This window comes from Phasianus colchicus, chromosome 11, assembly GCF_987193195.1.
Source record: "Phasianus colchicus chromosome 11, bPhaCol1.hap1.1, whole genome shotgun sequence".
In the NCBI taxonomy this organism is placed as follows: domain Eukaryota; kingdom Metazoa; phylum Chordata; class Aves; order Galliformes; family Phasianidae; genus Phasianus; species Phasianus colchicus.
Window position 1 is genome coordinate 5,877,414 of NC_143446.1, and position 19,045 is coordinate 5,896,458.

The 19,045-nt window shown below is 42.2% G+C and overlaps 1 protein-coding gene across 6 annotated transcripts in view; it reads right to left on the reverse strand.

Annotated features, from left to right (window-relative positions):
- Nucleotides 1–13,740, reverse strand: part of RAF1 (Raf-1 proto-oncogene, serine/threonine kinase) — a 40,842-nt gene extending 27,102 nt beyond the window's left edge. For 4 of the 6 annotated variants that reach the window (XM_031608894.2, XM_090148091.1, XM_031608873.2 and 1 more), the window contains exons 1-2: nucleotides 13,257–13,476; nucleotides 3,876–3,931 (exon numbers count right to left, since the gene is read on the reverse strand). The gene's annotated coding sequence lies outside the window, so the exon portion shown is untranslated. Of the gene's footprint in view, nucleotides 1–3,875; nucleotides 3,932–13,256; nucleotides 13,477–13,654 lie in introns of those variants that run through there. The other 2 variants (XM_090148089.1, XM_090148090.1) reach the window with 2 other exon arrangements.
- Between the last annotated feature and the right edge of the window lie 5,305 nt (nucleotides 13,741–19,045).

Here is a 19,045-nt window from a genome sequence, read left to right on the forward strand (position 1 = left end):
TTTCTGGAAGAGACTCCAAGAGCTTTTAAAGAAAACATAAATCCAGTTCTGCCTCCCAACAAACACACACAACTGTGCCTGTCTTTCCCACGTGAACAATTAATGGTCATGTTCACATTTAGCAAAATATGCATACAAAGGTAAAATACCAGAGAAGAAAATGCAGAATTCGTTTGAAAACTGCATTCTAACAAATGTTTTCATTTTAAGAGATGCTTATGAGAAAAATTTTTATCACCATGACTAAAGATCATCAATATATTCAACGTGGCCTCCCTCAGCTCCCCTCACAGTGATTTCCAACAGATTCAATACTGCCTGGGTGAGCTGTGGGAAAAAAACACAGAACAGCAGCAACAAACAAACAAGCCCTCCGCACCAAACAAGTACCTGTTGTGATACATGGCTGTACTTCCTAAACATTTATCTTTACATACCAGCAGAGGATAAATATAGACCTATTCCTAACAAACGAAGTTGTTATCCATGCAAATATAAGCACGGGGCAAGAGTTAAGATCATGGCAAGAACTCCAGTGCATCTTCCACACACCTGTAAGTTTGGGGTATTTCCTCCTAACCCTGATCCATGACATACAAACCTTCTATGTTTCTGCAACATTTTTTCTGATCTTTTCAGCATCTCTGTTTCTCTGAACCATCCATTTCATAATCACCAATTCCAACGTTCTCTTGCTATTGTAACTGTAAGGTATTCAAGGAGGAAAAAAGGTTTTTATTCACTGTTTATTTTTCCAAACACTGGGATCTACTTCCAGCAGCAGGGAATACTACTACTCAGGCTGACATACCTTCAGATAGATAAAACCTTTGCAAGATAAATACTTTCCTGTATCTAAGAAAAACTTTGAGACTAAAATTTTGGTTAGAAAACATCAATGAAGCTATACAACTCCAATATTATAGTCCTGAAGTGTTGTTTTTTTTTTTTTTTCTGGAAAATGCAGAACATTCAATGAGCACAAGCCATAAATGTTTTGAAACAGTATTTGCACCTCTGGAAGTACGATTAAAACAAATACAAAACACCATGCATTCCCTCTACAGTAATAAAGGCAGTGTACTGCTTGTACAGTAACTCAGAGACCATGGAGCTCTACAACAAACCATCTTCCTCTAACCCAATTTGCAGGAAATCACTTTTCTTAAGACATTTCTGCTCTTAGGTTCTACTTCAAGCTCTGGCTATGAGGTGCTTATCTCCAAACCTATCTGCACCTTCAGCTGTTTTGTGCTGCTCTCCTCCTGGTAGTTACAATGGCTCCAGACTAGTTCTCCTAACCAAGTGCTGCTACCATCTGTTTGGCTTGTGCTTTCCACACACACAGTCAAGCTGTCAGTCACCCATTTCTTCCCATGTGAAACTTCTATTAAGTCCAAACTAAGCTCTGTAAGCTCCCTTACAAAAATCCAGATTCCCTCGTTAGAGAATCAGAAGCACTGAACAGTGCCTGTACCTAACAGAACATCACACACAGCAACAACCTCAGGTAAAGAAAAACACAGCTGGTGTTTACATGCACTCAATCGTAACTTTTAGAAATTGTAGTTGAGTACAATTGCTGACTTTGGATTCCCCCCCCCAAAAAAAAAAAAAAGAAAAACACCAAACCAGCAACAACAAAAACCAATAAACTTATTACAATAGCCATGAAGGAACAAGATGACCGAAAGCACAACATCTTTTCCAACTTACATTAGGTAAAAAGCTTGCTAACAAAGCACCAAAACCCTACAGCACGGCATAAAACCTCCATTCTTTTTTGATGCCTATTCATTAGTACTAGAAAGAATCCTAAACTGATTTAGCAGCCATTACCTGAAGTATAATGACCTATAACACTTATAACATTTATCTTATAATAAAAATTAATAAATATTGAGAGGGGCTCAACTTAATGTTTTAAGGTGTTCCTTCAACATTACAAAGATTATTGCAGCCAATGTGATATTTAAGACTTTAGTTTTTAAATTTGGTAAATTCAAGTGCATTCTAGAAATAAAAAGCATACTGACCGATGCTTTACTTTACCTGATTGTATCAGAATTGCATTACATGACACTCCTGTCACACTCAGACTGGCTTTTCACCATAATGTTACCTTCTTCCCAGCAGAAAAGGATGTAGAGAAACAGACAGATACCCAAGAGGACCTTGCCCTGCACAAGCAGGACTGTTTACAGGGGTATTCACATTACACAGGCAAATCAGACTTCGGACAAGCATTTTTTCCCACAAGTCTTGCTATCAACTGTACACACATTCTCAGACATGTGCCTATTTGCATTTTGAGCTTTCTCATGCTTGAATTGTTTCAAGTACGGATGAAAGCCCCAAACTGTGTTAAGAGTTCCCTGGAACTCATCCACTTTGCAGCAAGGATGAAAAAGTTACTCAAATGTCAGCAATCCACCAAATGCCCTTCCCACACAAGTTCTTGAGAATTGAACAAAAGTGACGGAGAATTTCAGCACAAAGAGTTATCAGCTTTCTCCTTCTTCAGCTGCATGTAGTAAATGAATTAACACTGAGGATGCCACAACTGTTCTTTAAATAAATACCAGTTTTCTGAAAAGACAGACAGCCTGAGGATGAGGTTAACTAAATAACTACTGACAGGTGATAGTCATGCAAGCTACACATGTTTGCATTGTTATGCAGTTCAAGTACACTGTGACTGCTGTTAAAAATGGCTACAAAATAGCAGACGGTTGGAGGAGGATGAAAAGATCAAAAGATTCAAGATTCCAGTGTCCTCAGACCAGTTTTAAATTTTAAGTGTATTTCACTGGATGTGGGATCTGTGCCAGAACCAGCAGTGCCACAGGCAGATCAGTGCAGCAATTTTATGGAACAAAGAAACAACAAAGGAACCTGTCACGAGTTTGGGATTCCCTGCCCCATCCCATCTGGGGGGCGTGGAGAGCGGCTAGGCCTCTGGGACAGAGAGGAATAGGGGCGGCAGTAGCCAAGAAAAGTCTGAAAGGAACCTTGAAGATACGTTCTGTGAGCTTACAACACAAGTACAAATTATTCCTCCTCGTACCTCAGAGCCAGTAAATGCACCTGGGAATACTTTAACGTAAGTTTCTGCAGTGTGAACCAAAGCTAACATGATAACACTTGAGTATTTAAGTTACAACATGCCTGGACAGCTTGACTTGTTTCCAAAACACAGATACTTGCAAAGAAACCTGCAAAAAATCGGCAAATAAAAATTGAACTTAAGTAGAAATTACAGGTGGTATACAAGCAAAATTACTTAGAACATCTCAAACACTTAGTGCCTTGAGTGCCTGCAAAGAAAAATTATGTTACAATTCGACCCTATCTTATATTATCTTACTAAATACTTCCACAAATTTACAGTTCTTTGTGTGGGTTTTTACTAGTTGAAGTGTTTCAGAGGTACAATCTCAGGAAAAATAAAAATACAACCAAACAAGCAAACCCCACTACTTGGAAGATAATGGCACAGACCTGACTTAACGTGAGGTCTGGATTATTCACAAAAGATTCGTAGTTGTGTGGAAAGGTAAACCATATCTAGAAGAAAATATCAATGAAGTTCCAAACAGAGGAAGAGCTTTGCCCTGCAAAGTAAATACCCATAGAGGCTGACTAAAGAAAGAGCTTAAGTTAAACATACACTTCTGATAAAGCAAACACTGAAACAACTGTAGACATCATATGAATGTTACGGAATTTTTCAAAACACTAAAACCAAGTTTTGGTAATGGTCAAGGAATACAAGCACAGAACTCGTTTGTGTCCCTTCCCCTGAGGATAACCCATGGAACCCGGAAGGAAGGATGAGGCAGGATAAGAAGGAAGGGCATGACAGAGATTTGTACCTTTAGTTTTCCTTTATGTCAATGAAGTCCTATGACAAAACGATGAAGTGCATCATCTGTGGAAGACAAGACAAACAACACTTTAATATGCAAACTCTAGCACATCTACAACACACCAAGTCAACAGCCAACCAATGATTTCATGAATTACAACATTAGAGTTACCTTACCTTTCATCTACTAGCAGTTTTCATGGCCTTCTATACTTTTTACACAACACTTCAGTGTAAGAAGATGCACTGTGTAAGGCCAGACTACACGACCACCACAGTAACTCAGTATAAACTCACAGTTATTTAAGAAACACCACAAAAATCTTTTACAGCTGCAACTCACTGAAATACACACTGTACACTTCCTTCTCAGACATTAGGCCCTTAGTTACACATGCAACCACCTTGCTGATTCACAAATGTCCCATCAAACCTTGAATCAAAAAAAAAAAGTAACAAGCTAAGCCTCTAAGGTTATTGCTGTCTCTTGTGTACAACTGTAACTGTAAAAGAAAGAATTCTTAGGGAATCTGAAGAAATCTTGATTAAAAATATGAAGCTAAGAAGCAAGAGTCAAATCTACAAAAACATTCACTAGAAGGTAAATAGTAAAATGCCTTCCCAACTCACAGCTCCCATCCTACTTAGCCATTTCCAGAACAAATCTCATGCTAGAGAAGGCAAAGATGGGACACAGTCACACAGCCATCAGGGCTGGCAGTACCTGCTGGAGCACCTCTCCCTCCTATGATGAAAAGTTGAGGGAGTTGGGCTTGTTTAGCTTAGAGAAAGCCCCAGGGAAACCCCAGTGCCACCTTCCAGTACTACAAAGGAACTTAGAAGCAGAGGGGTGACTGACTTTCTGTAGTCTGATAATGATAGGACAAGAGGAAATGGCTTTAAACTAAAAGAAGGGAGATTTCGGTTAGATACTGGGAAGAAAGATTTTCCTCAGAGGGTGGTAAAGCACCGTAACATGTCATCCAGAGAAATTGTGGATGCCCCATCTCTGGAGGCATTCAAGGATGGGATCCTGGGCAGCTTTGTCTAGTGGCTGGCAACCCTGTCCATAGCAGAGGGACTGGAACTATGTCATTTTTAAGTCCCCTCTAACCTAAACCATTCTGTGGTTTAGCAGAGAGTGTGGAGAAGGCATGGCACGCTGCCTGCCACACACCAAAGAAAAAGCTGAGCTGTACAGTTCTAACAGAATTGGTGAGCAATAATGACACACTTAGGAAATAATCCATACTGAATCTAGAGTTGATTTCTTCTTTTCCCCAGACAGATTACATTACTAAGGAATACAGTGTAAAAAATAAGACCAGAGAGTATGTGGGGGGCAGAAAAACAGAGCAGATCAGAGGACCAGAGAGACACATCCTCAAAACACTACAGAAGACCTTTTAAGTGGATATCTTGGCAATTAGCAGACAAAAACAAGGGTACAGTTACGATCCTCAAATTTAGTTAGAAGTCTGAGACAAAAACAAACCAAAACAAAACTTAAAAACTTGTACTGCAGAATGAGTCAGAAGAAAAAGAAATCCCATAACAAATTGAGAAAACATAGCATAAAATTCATGTGATGGGTTAAAGAAGGAGCAGGTACAGCACTGCTACCTGTACCCAAAGCAACAGCTGTAAGGGAGTAAAGCTGTGTACTTTACTTGACAGATAAGAGAAACACGGAAAACGAAAATCAAAGGAGAACATCTGCTAATAGAACTGGCAAGATTAAGTAGTGAATGAATTGACAAAAATACCTGCTGTTACTGCAGATGTGAGATTCGATTAAATGTGAGAAGTAGAATTGTTTACTTAAGACAATGGCAAAACTAAGGGAGAAGAAAACGCCTGCATACTGGAGGAAGTGTGCCTACTTGCAGGATTTCCACCTGAGATACTGCAGGACAAGAAAAGGAGCAAGGGAAGCAGGTGTTTTGTACAGGAACATGGAACTTGCACAAGTTCATCATGCACCATACTTTGGTATCAAAACACTGCATTGGAAATATTAAGAATTCTGCTATAAAAGTACACCTAATTTCACAAACAGGCAGAACAAGAATTTGGCACAAACAGAACTGTGAAACAATAGGTTTGTGTTTCAGTGTTCTCAGGTCTTTTTTTTTTTTTTTTTTTGCTGAAAGTTTTAAAACATACACCTGGACAATATTTCAGGTTAGAAAAACAGAAGTTAAACATTTCACTATTTTTGATTCAGGCAGTCCTTGCACAAGTGATGTTCTACATGTGATGCTTCTACAGCCAAACCACACTTTGATGCCACTCTTGCTGCTTACTCTGGTTCTCATTACCAGTTGGGGAGGTACAGCAATCTGCCACCAGCAGCGCTGGACATCTCTAACAAGAAACAATATTAACCCCTTTCCTAATGGATGAAGAAACCCAATAGGGTTCCTTGATGAAGGAATATCAAGTTCAGTTAACATCAGTTGGAGTTTTTGGAAGTTACGACAAAAAACTCCAACCCGCTTATTCCTGGGCTTGTCTTTTACATCACATTGCTTATTTAAAGCTTCCACGTGAGAGATGAGATAGACAAAACACTTACTATACAAAGGAAACCAAAACAGAAAAACAAAACCAAACCCCTGCCTGCCATAAAATACACAAACAGAAATTAAAGAATCACAATTAGAGCAGAAATATTATTTGTGGTGACGGGAGAAACAATACTTTCAAACGTGAGAATTTTAGTCTTGATCCACCTGATCATTTTATTAAAAAATTCTTCAGAGCATACAGTGCTCCTGTAAAACAGAATAATTCCAGGTAACGGAATTTAACATCACAAGGGCAGATCTTACTGGAATAGGTAAAAATAGCACTCGTGGACATGCCAAAGGAGAGTCTTTCCACTATATGGCCACTGCCTGGATTGCAACATCAGCTGGCTCTCTTTTTATAACCACTTGATTGCCAGTGAACAACTTACCGAGAGAACTCAGAAGGTTGGAGAAACAGAAGAGCAAGGCCAAAATTCACTTTCAGGTGAAATCAATCCACTGTATCACTGAAACATGGTTTCACCATGCTGGTATTGCCTCTGCAAGCTTTATACTTGCTTCTAAAAGCATTTAACACAGATGAATCATGTAATTCAGAATACAGTTTATTTTCTGTTAAACGTCAGCATAAAATTAGAGGCTTGCACACTGTTGTTTCTTTTGGCTGCAGCACATTCTGGAAGCTACCTTATGCCGTCCTAGCTGCCATTCTCCAATAACCTCATTTTGACCAATTTCTGGGAACACACCTCCCATTTCCAGCCAGCTTGGAACAACTACTTTGTAGCACCTGAAACCCACAGATTCCTTTTCATGCTTGCAAGTAAAGACAACATCCACAACAACATGAACATTTAGAACTGCTAGACCAGGGATCAAATAGATAGAAAAGTTACTTTGCTTGAAAACGCTCCTGTCAGCCAGCCACTGGACTTGCCCAGCTTTCTAATTGGTGCAAGGGAAACCAGCATCCTCCAATCTCCAACAAGACCAACAGGTTTCTGCCTGTCCATACCCACACATTGGAACTGACTGGACGTGGCTTACATGGCTTTCTGAAGGGGGATTGGAAAAGGATAAAAAAAAAAAAAAAAAAAACCAACCCAAAAAACACGACATGAATTGGCTTACAACATTACTATCACATCTTTTACCCCACTATATAAAGATGGAATGAATATCAAATTATTTAGTTTACCTTAAGCTTCAAGCTGCTGCTATAATTAAAAAAATGTTTCCTATTCGCACACAGTAGCATCAGTATGAAATAGTTTAGGCCTGAAGGGTTCATATTAAACCAGGGATTATTAAAATAAGGAAAATATTCACCTGATAGTAACTTGCTAGGGAAATTCGGGTCCTCTGGAATTCTGAAAAAAGGTTTTACCGAATGTGAAGCTGGAGCTGCATCCTACAAATAAGATCAACTTTCAGAGCAGCTTAAAGTTTCTAAAACAAATCTCGAAAAACATCAAGTTGTACTGTGTATCAAAATGCACCTCCTTCAGCTGGAAGCTGGTTCAGGGTTATCACTGGTTCTTTCAGCTTCACATTAAGCTTTTTATTTTACAGTGTATTTACAAAACTAGCAATTCTGGTTGCAGTTTTGATAGCAGTGAGTTAGGAATTTGTTTTTTTAATCATTAAAACAAGATCTAGTCTTTCTTTTTTCTTTCAGCAGCGCTGCTACCATTGAAGCTTCCAATCTAACAGTCCTCCCTCCACGCGCTGCTCTGCTCTGCAGGACCATCACTGCACTCCTGCAGATCTCACTTCCACAACCATTCCATGCAACTGGATGGGAGGATCTGCACCCCCACCTGTTACACTGCACTTCGTTCAGATTCACCAAGAAGTTCTTGTGTAACATATCACACGTCATTTATTCTAAACAAAAATTGTGGACTAAAGCAAAAAGGATGGTAATTTATATGTCTGTCCAACAAGCAAGCAGTGTTCGGGAGGGGGGGGGGGGGGGGGGGGGGCAGAAGACAATTTTTTCCATAGATAGGAAGAGAGTGCAGAAAGTGAAAAGAGCAGTGCCTTTAGAAGCATTCTCACAGACAGGAAGATCACTCCAGAAAATACTCAGAGCACGAGCAGACTGAGCAAACACGGAGAAATGACCAAGAACGGAACAAGAAAGCAGAATACACACAAAGCAGTTTGAATTACTGATGGAGTCAACAGAGACACGTACTGGAGCAACTGACAACCAAAACAAAACAGTACAGGAAAACGAAGTGGCAGATTAGCCATATGTTGAAGTTTCTCAATAAGTACTAAAACGTTAGCCCTGCAAAGGTACCACCAAAGACACCTTCCTTGCAGCAGGGCACTAGCTTGCAGCTCACTAGTGCCTCTCCAGCCTCCTGCTGCCAAAACACCCATTCTCAGAACTCCAGCTTGTTCTCTTGTGAAAGAAATTATGTAACAAAGCGCCCTGCTGGGGGCTCCGAGCCATTTTTTAAAGTCTAAACCTCTGAGCCAGCTTTAATTAACATGGTTAACCCCACGCCACACCCAGCTCCAAGTTAGCGAGGCCACCTCCCTCCAGCTCGGGAGCTAAAAATACGCACTGTCCCACTGCTCCTGACCGATACTACATATTTCGGCTGGCAGGCAATATTAATTAACACCTTTTTGACAGCCGTTTGTCAGAAATGAGTATTTTAGCGTCAGCAGCATAAGCTGAATCCAAAATGAAGCAACATCCTGCAGGGGGTGAGAGAAAACAGCAATCGGTGCAACATCTGCAAAGAGCCACAGCACAGCGAGCAACCAGGAACAATAAAACGGCGTTCTATCAGTAAACCTGCAAATACAGGTCCCATCTGCAGGGTTTTCGGTGAACTGCAAAGAAAACAAAGCAGAGACACGCACTCATCACACACAAAGATGGCTGTGAGGCAATTCCAAAACTCTTTTGCCTGAAGTTAAAACCAATTGGCTTTGGTTTAACCACGCGAGAGCTGTGCTGCACGTAGCGCGGTGAGCAGGATGCGCAGAAGGCAGACACACCTGCAGCTGCAAACAAATGCACTGAGCAGGATTCACTGCTGCACAGTTCCACGTGAACCCATGTCTACACTACGGCCTTAGCTCTAATTCTTGACATTCCCCACCAGCAGGCAAAAACCTTTGGAAAACAAATAATCGCATCCCGCTGTGTCTGTTAAAAGCCTTGAAAAAATGCTTACTTCTGTAAACACTGTTTACTGTCACTTACAACTCTTAGCTCCGAAGCACAGCAAGAAAACGCTTTACTCGTTTACAAATGACTTGAGAAGGGTTTTGTTTATCCCCATCTACTACATCATTGCAGCATCTCAGTACACAAGATAACTATATTCTATTAAACTGCAAAAGGTCAGCACTCAGTGCTGCGATAAAATCAGCCCTGTGTGAAATAGATGGCATTTCTAGTACAAACACAATATCCAAGTCACCAAAGGAATACGCGTATGCCAGCTGCTTTTCAAAGCAAAATTGTTGTTTACAGAAAAATAGTGTATGCAGCAGGAGCCAAGAGAGCACTGGGAATTATTCACACAAGTTTGGCCCAAACAGACTTTCTTTTCAGAAAGGCGACGAACAACACCAAACACACATCTGGATTGCCAGCACAGAAAGCCATGCAAAGCGAGGTGAGCTTCATGCTGTCTCAACACCAGTAATGGAGTGCATACTCATCATTAAAAAAAGAAAGAAAAAAAGCTGTTAATTGCCACAAAGGTAGCAGCAGCATTTGGACACAATTTCCGAGTGTTATATCAACTCTTCTTACAATTAATTTCTAATTTAGAAGCTGCTTTCAACGACTAGATTTCAGATCAGAAAATACCAAAGGTTTTTGTGTGAGCAATTACGTACCAAATTGGTACAATGTTGATGTAAGCCAGCTGCTCATTTACAAATGTATTTATCTTACACTTACTGAAGTCATGCTTAAAATGCTTGTTAAATCACGTTTTAATCTTGCTTTACATATTTTTGTTACTTCCTCAAAGAAAGGTAATTTGGATTTATGCAGTTTGGTATTGTAGGAGAAACTGAAGCTCTATTTCTCATTACAGTCCTTAGATTTCTGCATTTTTGGTTTGGAAGACAGTCCATGAGCTTACTCCTTAAAAACCAATTGCCCTTTCCAATTATTCATCTTTTTCAAGCTTCATCTACATGCAAGTTTTGGAAATCAAACTGCACGCACATTTTCACTCCTGTTTCCTCAGCAAGCAGCCCTATGTTACTATGCCATCCACTGTCCTTCCTCCTCGCTTCCAAATGCTCTTGGGTTTATTTGCTTATTTCAGCAAAGCAGGCAGGTAGAGGCATCAGGAATACAGAGCTCCCACAGGCTATGGAAATAGGAGGCCAGGCTGCAGAGGAACCTCCTGTTTCCCCCTGCCAGCACTGCAGCCCCAGCCTCACAGCACGTCCCACATGGCAGAACCCAAGCAGGGAACCTGCTGGCAGCCGGGAGGGAGGCGAGACACAAAGGAGCACGGAGAACACATCTGGAGAGGTTCCAGCATGGCAGTAGCAAAAAGGGGATGGCAAGGGATGCCAGGTGTACTGCAAAGCAGTGGCGAAGGGAATGACTGAAGGTTTCATGGAAGGGAGCGCTGGCAGAGCACAGAGGTGACACAGACCCAAACACAAATAATAGCCTATTAAACACAAATATTTAATTTAGCTCATTTGCTCAAGTCATTTAAACATTCCGTGTATGTAACACAAAAATGAATTTATTAGCACAACTCCTCCATCTGAAACTCACTGCTTAAGGACTTCTTTAGTCACAGCAATTTCACCTAACAGCTTTTGGTTTCCACCTCCTGCAACAGCTGTAGAACTAACAGCTTACCATATCACTTAATTTGTTTCCAAAGGCAGAAAACTGGGAAAACTTGTTTTTTTTCCTCAGCTCCCGGTTTCTCAACAGCAAATGTGACAAATAACTAAAGTGAGGGGCACGTATGTCCCAGCAGAAACCAGTGCTGATCTAGCACACCAAGAAGTGCTGACCAACCATTCCCGTAGGTCATGTCTGTGGTTTATAAAATAGGAGTTATTTTAATAAGTTGTAGTAAGTTCAGGCCCTGAGACAGCAGTCAAATCCTTAAGTCAGTCAAACAGACCTTGTTGCTGCTTTAAAAAAAAAAAAAAAAAAAAAAGATAATTTTTACATGCACAGCAAAAGCATTAAACAGAAAAAAATAGTTTTATATCTTCTTTGGAAAAAAAAGAGACTTTCCCTGTCGCTTCCAGCTTTTTCTTCAGAACAGGTCTGTCAGCAGTGTTGCACAATACATTGTCCAGTCCTGAAGATATTAAGCATGGCAACAAACCACATGAAAACACATTCCAGATTTCTGGAAGCACTGCTGCTCTGGCCCAAATAAGCCAGTCCACTGCTGATTTAATGATCTAAGATTGAACTGCTTACCGTATTCATCAGTCATCCACTACATAAGCATAAAATGCAGATCCACACTTATTTTTATGATTAACTGTAGCCTTAGGGCTTGCCTATGGAAAATATTCTTAAGACACATTAATGAAAGTCACTTCCATTCTTAATGAACGTCCCCAGAACAGATCTAACCAAACTTCTCGGAACTTAACTCTCCTATTCATCACTGCAATCTTTGCTTTTGCACCTCCGCTGCAGACAAGCGCTAAAGGATGGAACATCCATTCCAGTTATAACCTGATGTTACCCAACAAAGAAATCTCAGGCAGCGCTTGGATCGGGGTCTTTCAGAAGCTTTAAGAAATAGGTAGACAGATTTTAAAAGCTCTAAAGGTCTCTTGCACACAATCACTTCCAAATATTTTGACTGAAGTTTAAGGCTTACTGCACCACAGTCCTTTCCTGCTCTGCGTGCCTGCAGCAGCCCACAGCAGCACCCAGACGGATACACGTCGTGCCACAGCAATTCCACTACAGCGCCTGAGGCCTCACAGCCCCAGGTGAGGTCCCTGCACCCGCGGATGTGCCCGAGAGGCTGGGAAGGAAATCCCACGCAGGTTGCTGTACCTGACACGGGCAGGGCGCGCAGGGGACAGGAGGAGCGCTGCTGCTGGCGAGGTTATTTCTGTGTACATTTGAACCGCAGATAAAAGAGTCCGGGAACAGAGCGGCACCACATCTGCATGGCAACAGCGGGGCGACTCGAGGGAACCGGGAACCAAAACAACCGCACTCCGGTTTTTACGTCCTTCTTTTTAAACCGAATCCGAACGAACCCAAGCGAGCCGCTCACGCCGCTCTCGGTCACGCTACCGCCATACGGCCCCATTTCCCACTCGGCCAACGGCGGATCCCGGCGCAGAGCGGCCGCAGCCCCGCAGGAAGCGGCGCGCGGACACCGAGCCGCTGCCGGCGGTGCCGGGGCGCGGAGAGCCGAGGAGGCGCCGTGACGGCCCGAAGCCCCGGGCAGCCCCCAGCCCCGCGCCGGAAGGCACGCAGCGCCGGGCCCGCCGCTCCCCGCAGCCGGGCGCTGACAGGCGGAGGCCGCACCGCGCCCGGCCCGCCCGGCGGCCGAGGGACCCCCGCGCCCCGCCGCCTCTCCTCCCTTCCCCCCGCCCCTTTCGGCGCCTTCTCCGCCGCCAGCCCCGGCGCTCAGCCGCAGCTCTCGGGGCTGAGCCCCCCCGGCCCCGCGATACGGGGACGGCCGAGGCCCCGCCGCCCCCCGGGCCCCGTCAGGGCCGAGCGGCCGCCTCTCCCCGCGGCGCCGTGCCCGCGGCTCGGCTCCAGGCGGCGGCGGCACCGAGGAAGAGCCGGGAGAAAGGGCAGAACGGAGAGAAGCGAGCCCCTCCGCCCCGCTCGCGGCCCCGCGCCGCCCTACCTATGTCACTCCCTCCCGGCCGCCGCCTCCGGGCTCATCTCCCCTCGGCGCCGTTCGTTTCGTTCCTCATCTAAAATGGCGGCCCCGCACCCAGCGAGACATTTATCCGCCGCCCATCGACCCGCTCGGCTCCTTCCCCGCGCCTGGCTCCTTCCTCCTCGCACCGCCCTCCTCTCGGGCGGCCGAGCGCCGAGCTGCCGATGGAGCGCTCCTCCCCGCTCCCCCGCCCCTGCAGGCGCCGCCATTTGGGAGCGGTGGCGGCCGAGGCGCTGCGGTGCGGCCGCTCGGAGCCGCGCGGGCACGGCGGGCTGCGCCCGTGGCGGCTCCTGAAGGCGAGCGCCTTCTCAAACACCGCGCCCAGCGCGGCCCCCCGGCCCGCACCTGCCCGTAAGTCTTACCGGGAGCGGCGAGCCCCGCGCTGCGGGGAGCTGGCGGCGGCCCGAGGGGCGGTGCGTGCCGCCGGGGGTGGGGTGTCACCGCTGGGAAAGGTATCGGGAAAACGCAGCCCGGGCGGGCGGCTTTCCCCTCAGCGGGCGAGGAGCGGCCGCGGGCTGAGCCTCGCTTGTTCCAGGCGCTGAAGGCGTCGAGTGCCTACGTTAAGTGGCAGTCAATTTATCGCCATAAAAACTTGGACATTTCTCCTATTGCTTTTTAATTTTTTTTTTAAAGAACACGTTTTCAGTCGTTAGATTAATCGATATTCAAACCAGCATTTCTCTTTAAAGAGAGCCTCCAGTAAAGCTCTCTCGGCCTTATTTGGGGCTTCTCTGCAGAGGGAGGCTTATGCTGCATAATCCGGGGCTGCAGCTCAGCCGAAGTCACATCAACAGCAAGGGCAAAGGAAAAGCAGCACTGCTGGGCAGCCTCTCCTAAACACCAAATAAGAAAAGAACAACATACAAAGGCTGCAGCTACTGATGCCTTCCAGGGAGAGGTGTGTAATTGCCATTTCCATTTCAGTCTGCTATAAGGAACCCTAGAAGGTTGAAACAGAAATCCCCGTGTCCTCAGAAAACCACAATTCAGTACGTGATTTATGAACATGAATCACACTTTTCAAATTCTCATGGAGTAGCCTTTCCCACATGTGTCACATTTAAACCAAAAGAGTCCTCTGATGCACACGCAGTTTACGTGACTTTAAGAGGATTCATAGCCAAAGTGTTGGCCCAGGAGAAACAGGTAAATTCACAGCTGTGTGTACAGTGAATATTTGGATTGCTCAAAACTAAGCGTGTCGATATAATGTTGTAAGCAGCAGCACAGATACTGGTAAAAGGAGAACCTTAAAATACAGTAATGTAAAATGAGTAAAAACATGACATGAGAAGCTTAAACCGTAACATTTTAAACTTTCAAAAAGAATAGATCAAAATCAGAGTCATAAATCAAACCACTTCAGATAGGGAAAGTCTCAAGCTGAGTTTCAGATAGTTAAACAATGTCATTTATAATTTGTTGGGTTTTTGTGTAGTTTTTTGTTTGGTTGGTTTTTATTCCTGCATTGTAGAACTTAAATTGCATGTGTTTTTATAACAACAGAACATCTTAAATACGAAGTTCACAAAGCAGCATACTTGTTTTGCTGGAAACTAACACAGTCTGTTCTTATGAATTATTTTTGTTATTTTGTTCAGAATTGACTCTTTATTTTATCCATATCCAACTAAACACGGATGCTGTTGGTCTGACAACACTGCATACTGTCACTGTTCAGACACATGCCTTTCCACCTCTCTAATCAGCATCTTTGCAACCACATACTGAAGCAAAGTCTTGGAAGCTTGTCTTTTCCAGTCTTATTAACATAGAACACCTTCTCTCAAAAGATTCAGTCTTTACCACCATAGATAAGTGTGCAGTGATCTCACTATTTCCTTGGAAAGCCTGGATTCTGGAGCAGCCTGTGTTCTCCAAGAACTCGGTGGAAGTTGTTCAGGCTGAGATGGGGTTGTGTAGAGCTGTGTGTCTGCAGGTTCTAACCCCTGAGGGTTTGCATTAGTAGATCTTTTAGATCGACATTTAGTTTGGTATGTAGAATGGACTGTCCAATACAAAGCTTGCATATGCGTATATATTTAAATTAATGTTATTTATTTTCAGGATCAAGCTAACCTAAATACTTGAGAGTTAACAAAAGAAACTTTGCATAACAGTTCAGTATGTGTTACAGAATCAATTCTTCTCTAATACTTTACTCCACCTATTAGGCACACGTATGCCTATGATTCTTATGTTGCCCTTATATAAATATAACAATAAAAATATTTGACAGAAGTGTCAATTGAGGTAGGTTTTAAATGCAAATTTATGTGGAAACACTTCAAAGTAAAATTGAGCTTTTCATTAAACATTGAAATAAATTATTTATTCTGAGAGTGCAGCTCTATAAACAGTAAGCAGTGATCTTTTACTGAAAAAAAAAAAAAAATCACTGATAGTCTTACATGAAGTATATTTTTAAGATTTTCAACAAGCTGCCTACCAGTTTTCTATCCTCCATATGTTCTCTCTGCAATTTGTGGTATTATAGATATCCAGTATCTCAGGCTTATTATATGTAGTGCAGCAGAAAATTTCAGCTCCAATTTCAACGCAATGCAACTTGCTTCTAGGAAAATTCAGAGATCCTGCACTGCCCCATCCAGTTCTCTCAGACTCCTCTCCAGACAGGAGGTATTAAGTTGCTTTCTTGAATTTTTAGCTACTCATTTGCAGTACCTATTACCAAGACTTATCTTCTAACGTGAAATGGAGCAGTGACATATGAGAATGCTGGTCAGAACTTTGGAACTTGAGAATTTAAACAAATGTGCTGGTTACAAAGCATCGTCCCTGCTGTGCAACTCAGCCCGAGTCCACTGGCTCACTCTGTGTTATACACACCTTGGCTGCCCCTTTATTTACAGCAGGGATGCAGCCTGACCCAAAAATAAATAAACAAACCAATCAACCCAACCCCCTCACCACCAGAGCCATTTGGTTTAAAAGTGACCTCTGCCAAGTTGTACGTGATATAGCTGTATTTTGTTAGGTAATCAGCACTGTAGCTGTCTCCATCTCCAGTTAGAAATAGATTGGAGAGAGAGCAGATTCTCAACCTAAGGACTGACTGATGTTCCTTTGGTCAGAAACATAGGAGGCTTGAAAGAAGAGCACAAGACAAATGTCAGTCAGTATACCATTGTGTACTGAGAATATCAAAGCAAGAAAATAACACAGAGTGGGGATGCTGAAGTGATCTGTGCCATCTGCACAGTGAATAAATGCTCAATTTGAATAAGCAGTACATGAGCTCCAACAGGGGAAAAATAATTTAAAAAATAATAATAAATACAAATCAAGGCTTTCATTTGTTTTGCTGCCTGGATAATCCTTGTTACTTCATAGACAACAAACACAGCAGTTTGACATATACATGTAGTCTATTTTAGAAACCTAACCAAGCTGGTTTATTGGGTTTATTTTGACTTTCTGAAGAAGCCTAACAACAAGAAGATCTACTCACAGCTAGGTACTACAGTTTAAAAATAACAACCATAAGTAAATAGCTCCTTCCTGACAAATTTCTGAAAGATTTTTTGATTATTATTTTTCAAATACCTGACACAGAGCTGCATAAATAGTCTGGTATCTGACTTGGAATGACCTCAAGCTGTGCATTACTTTTCCTGGTTATGGACAATATATTGTGTGCAGTATCTGAAGTGCATTCTGTACTTAGTTTTTCTAGAAACTGGCCACTGTAGTGATGCACACAAGATGACAACATTTCAGCTTTATGTGAAGAATGGTGGGTATTGAATCAGTAGCAGTGGAATAAGAAAAGGAAGATGTATGCACGTACACATATGTATGTGATTATTTCTGAGTGTGTATATACATGTTCAAAACATACTGAGGCATGACAGGGAACAGAACTAAAAATTTTAGATTTCCCTTTATCTTCTTGCAGATCATGTGTTGTGATTCTTCAGAAAACTTTTTTTAATAGATTTGAAGAGGATCCTATTCTTGTAGACATATGGTTCTGTTGTACACAGAAACACTGGCTTGCATTCTTTTTGATATCACACAGCATTTATCAAAGGTAGATTCTAAGAGACAAGAATCAAAAGCAGTCTAGCCAGCCTATCTGACAGCTTGCGAGCTTCTCTCCAGTACTGTTATTCCCAGATAAAGCCAAACTAATTATAATATAGACATTAAGTTATAAATACCTGGCATCATTCAAGAGTTTGATGTATTTCTGCTTAGCAGGAAGACAAAAGTCTATTTCAGTCCATACACATATGTTCATGCACTAAGAGAAGTTAGATCCTTCATTTACTGAATTTATTTTTTAATTTTTTTAAAGTATTTGCTTTTAGCATAAATCTTTATCCATTGTTTTTCAAGTTCATCTTAAACATTCATATGAGCAGAGATAGGTGATCAAAGGCATATATTAGCCTTGGCAAGTATACTCCTTTTAGCCACCCTTTGATACTTGGACTTGTAATATATAGCAAATTGTGCTCAGAAGGGCATGACAGATGTGCTTACACCATAATTTTAAATTTTCATCATTCAATTTCTGAAGTTATGACAACAGTGAAGGGTTTTTTAGTTGGTTGAGCTGTGTTGGTAACGGAACCGTGAAGTATAAAGCCTGCTGGTACACAGCATTTCAGATCTAGGCTAAAATGCGTTGGTGAAAGTTTTGGTGTATGCTGATGGGCCACATCTCTGTTACAGGTATCAACATCAGCATTCTTGCCAGCAGCAGAGCTCATTGCTAGCTTGCAGCATGCGAGGCTCCGTTGGACAATCCAGTGTACGTATACTAGTTCCAAGAAGTATATGCAAGTTAGTGTATAGGGATGTTTCCATCAGATGTTCAATGTCATTTGTTAATTTTTGCTTGCTTTTGTTACAAATTCATTTCTCTTAGACTCATCTTTAGTAATCACATTGATTACATGCATAAGAACATGCTTTTCCTCCAGTGGAAAAGTCAAATTACTTTTAAAGCTGCTAGTACAAGATGTGTTCATTTTGGTCATATTTTTGTAAAGCTTTCTTTTGTTGTTTCTTTTTGCAAGATTAAAAAAAACAATGCTATGAACAAAACAACTAAATTACTTGAACAGTAATTAGCAAAGACATCAGGTCAAAGGAATGCAAACATACAAGTCTACTGCTATGCCTTACTCCAAAACTGAGCTATGCTGTGTTAGTAGATTTGTTAAATCTTTCAGCAGTTGCTGAGAAATGAGTATCAACATGCCTGGTCATACCCGAGTATTTTTAATACTTTCAAGATGGATATCTAATACTCAGATGTTGTCAGACCTAGTTATTCAGCCTTTCCTTTACTTCAGTTTTTCCTGGTAGAGACAGAAGCTTTGTATTAGCAACAAAACAGGTTAAATGCAGAAGAAAGGCTTACTTAAGCTCTTATGTCACTGTTCCATTTAAGTATCTGCTGAAACATTTCTGCTGAGACATCAGTTCTATTCAATTCTGGGGCTGGATAAGAAAAGCAAAATTTTTGTAGAGGAAAGTTATGCAGTGCTAACATCTCTGTGAGGTCAGGTATTCTGATTCTGTGCTCAGACACTGGCTTTCATAGAGGAGATCAAAGAAGGCCTTCCCTCACCACACCCCTCCATATATTTTGTAGTTGAAGGGGAGAACGGGAGCAGAAAATTCATAATATATATATTTATATATAATTCCAATTTGGTGGTTGATGATTTCAACATATCACTCCTTTAATTCATCCATATGTACCACACCAATACTTC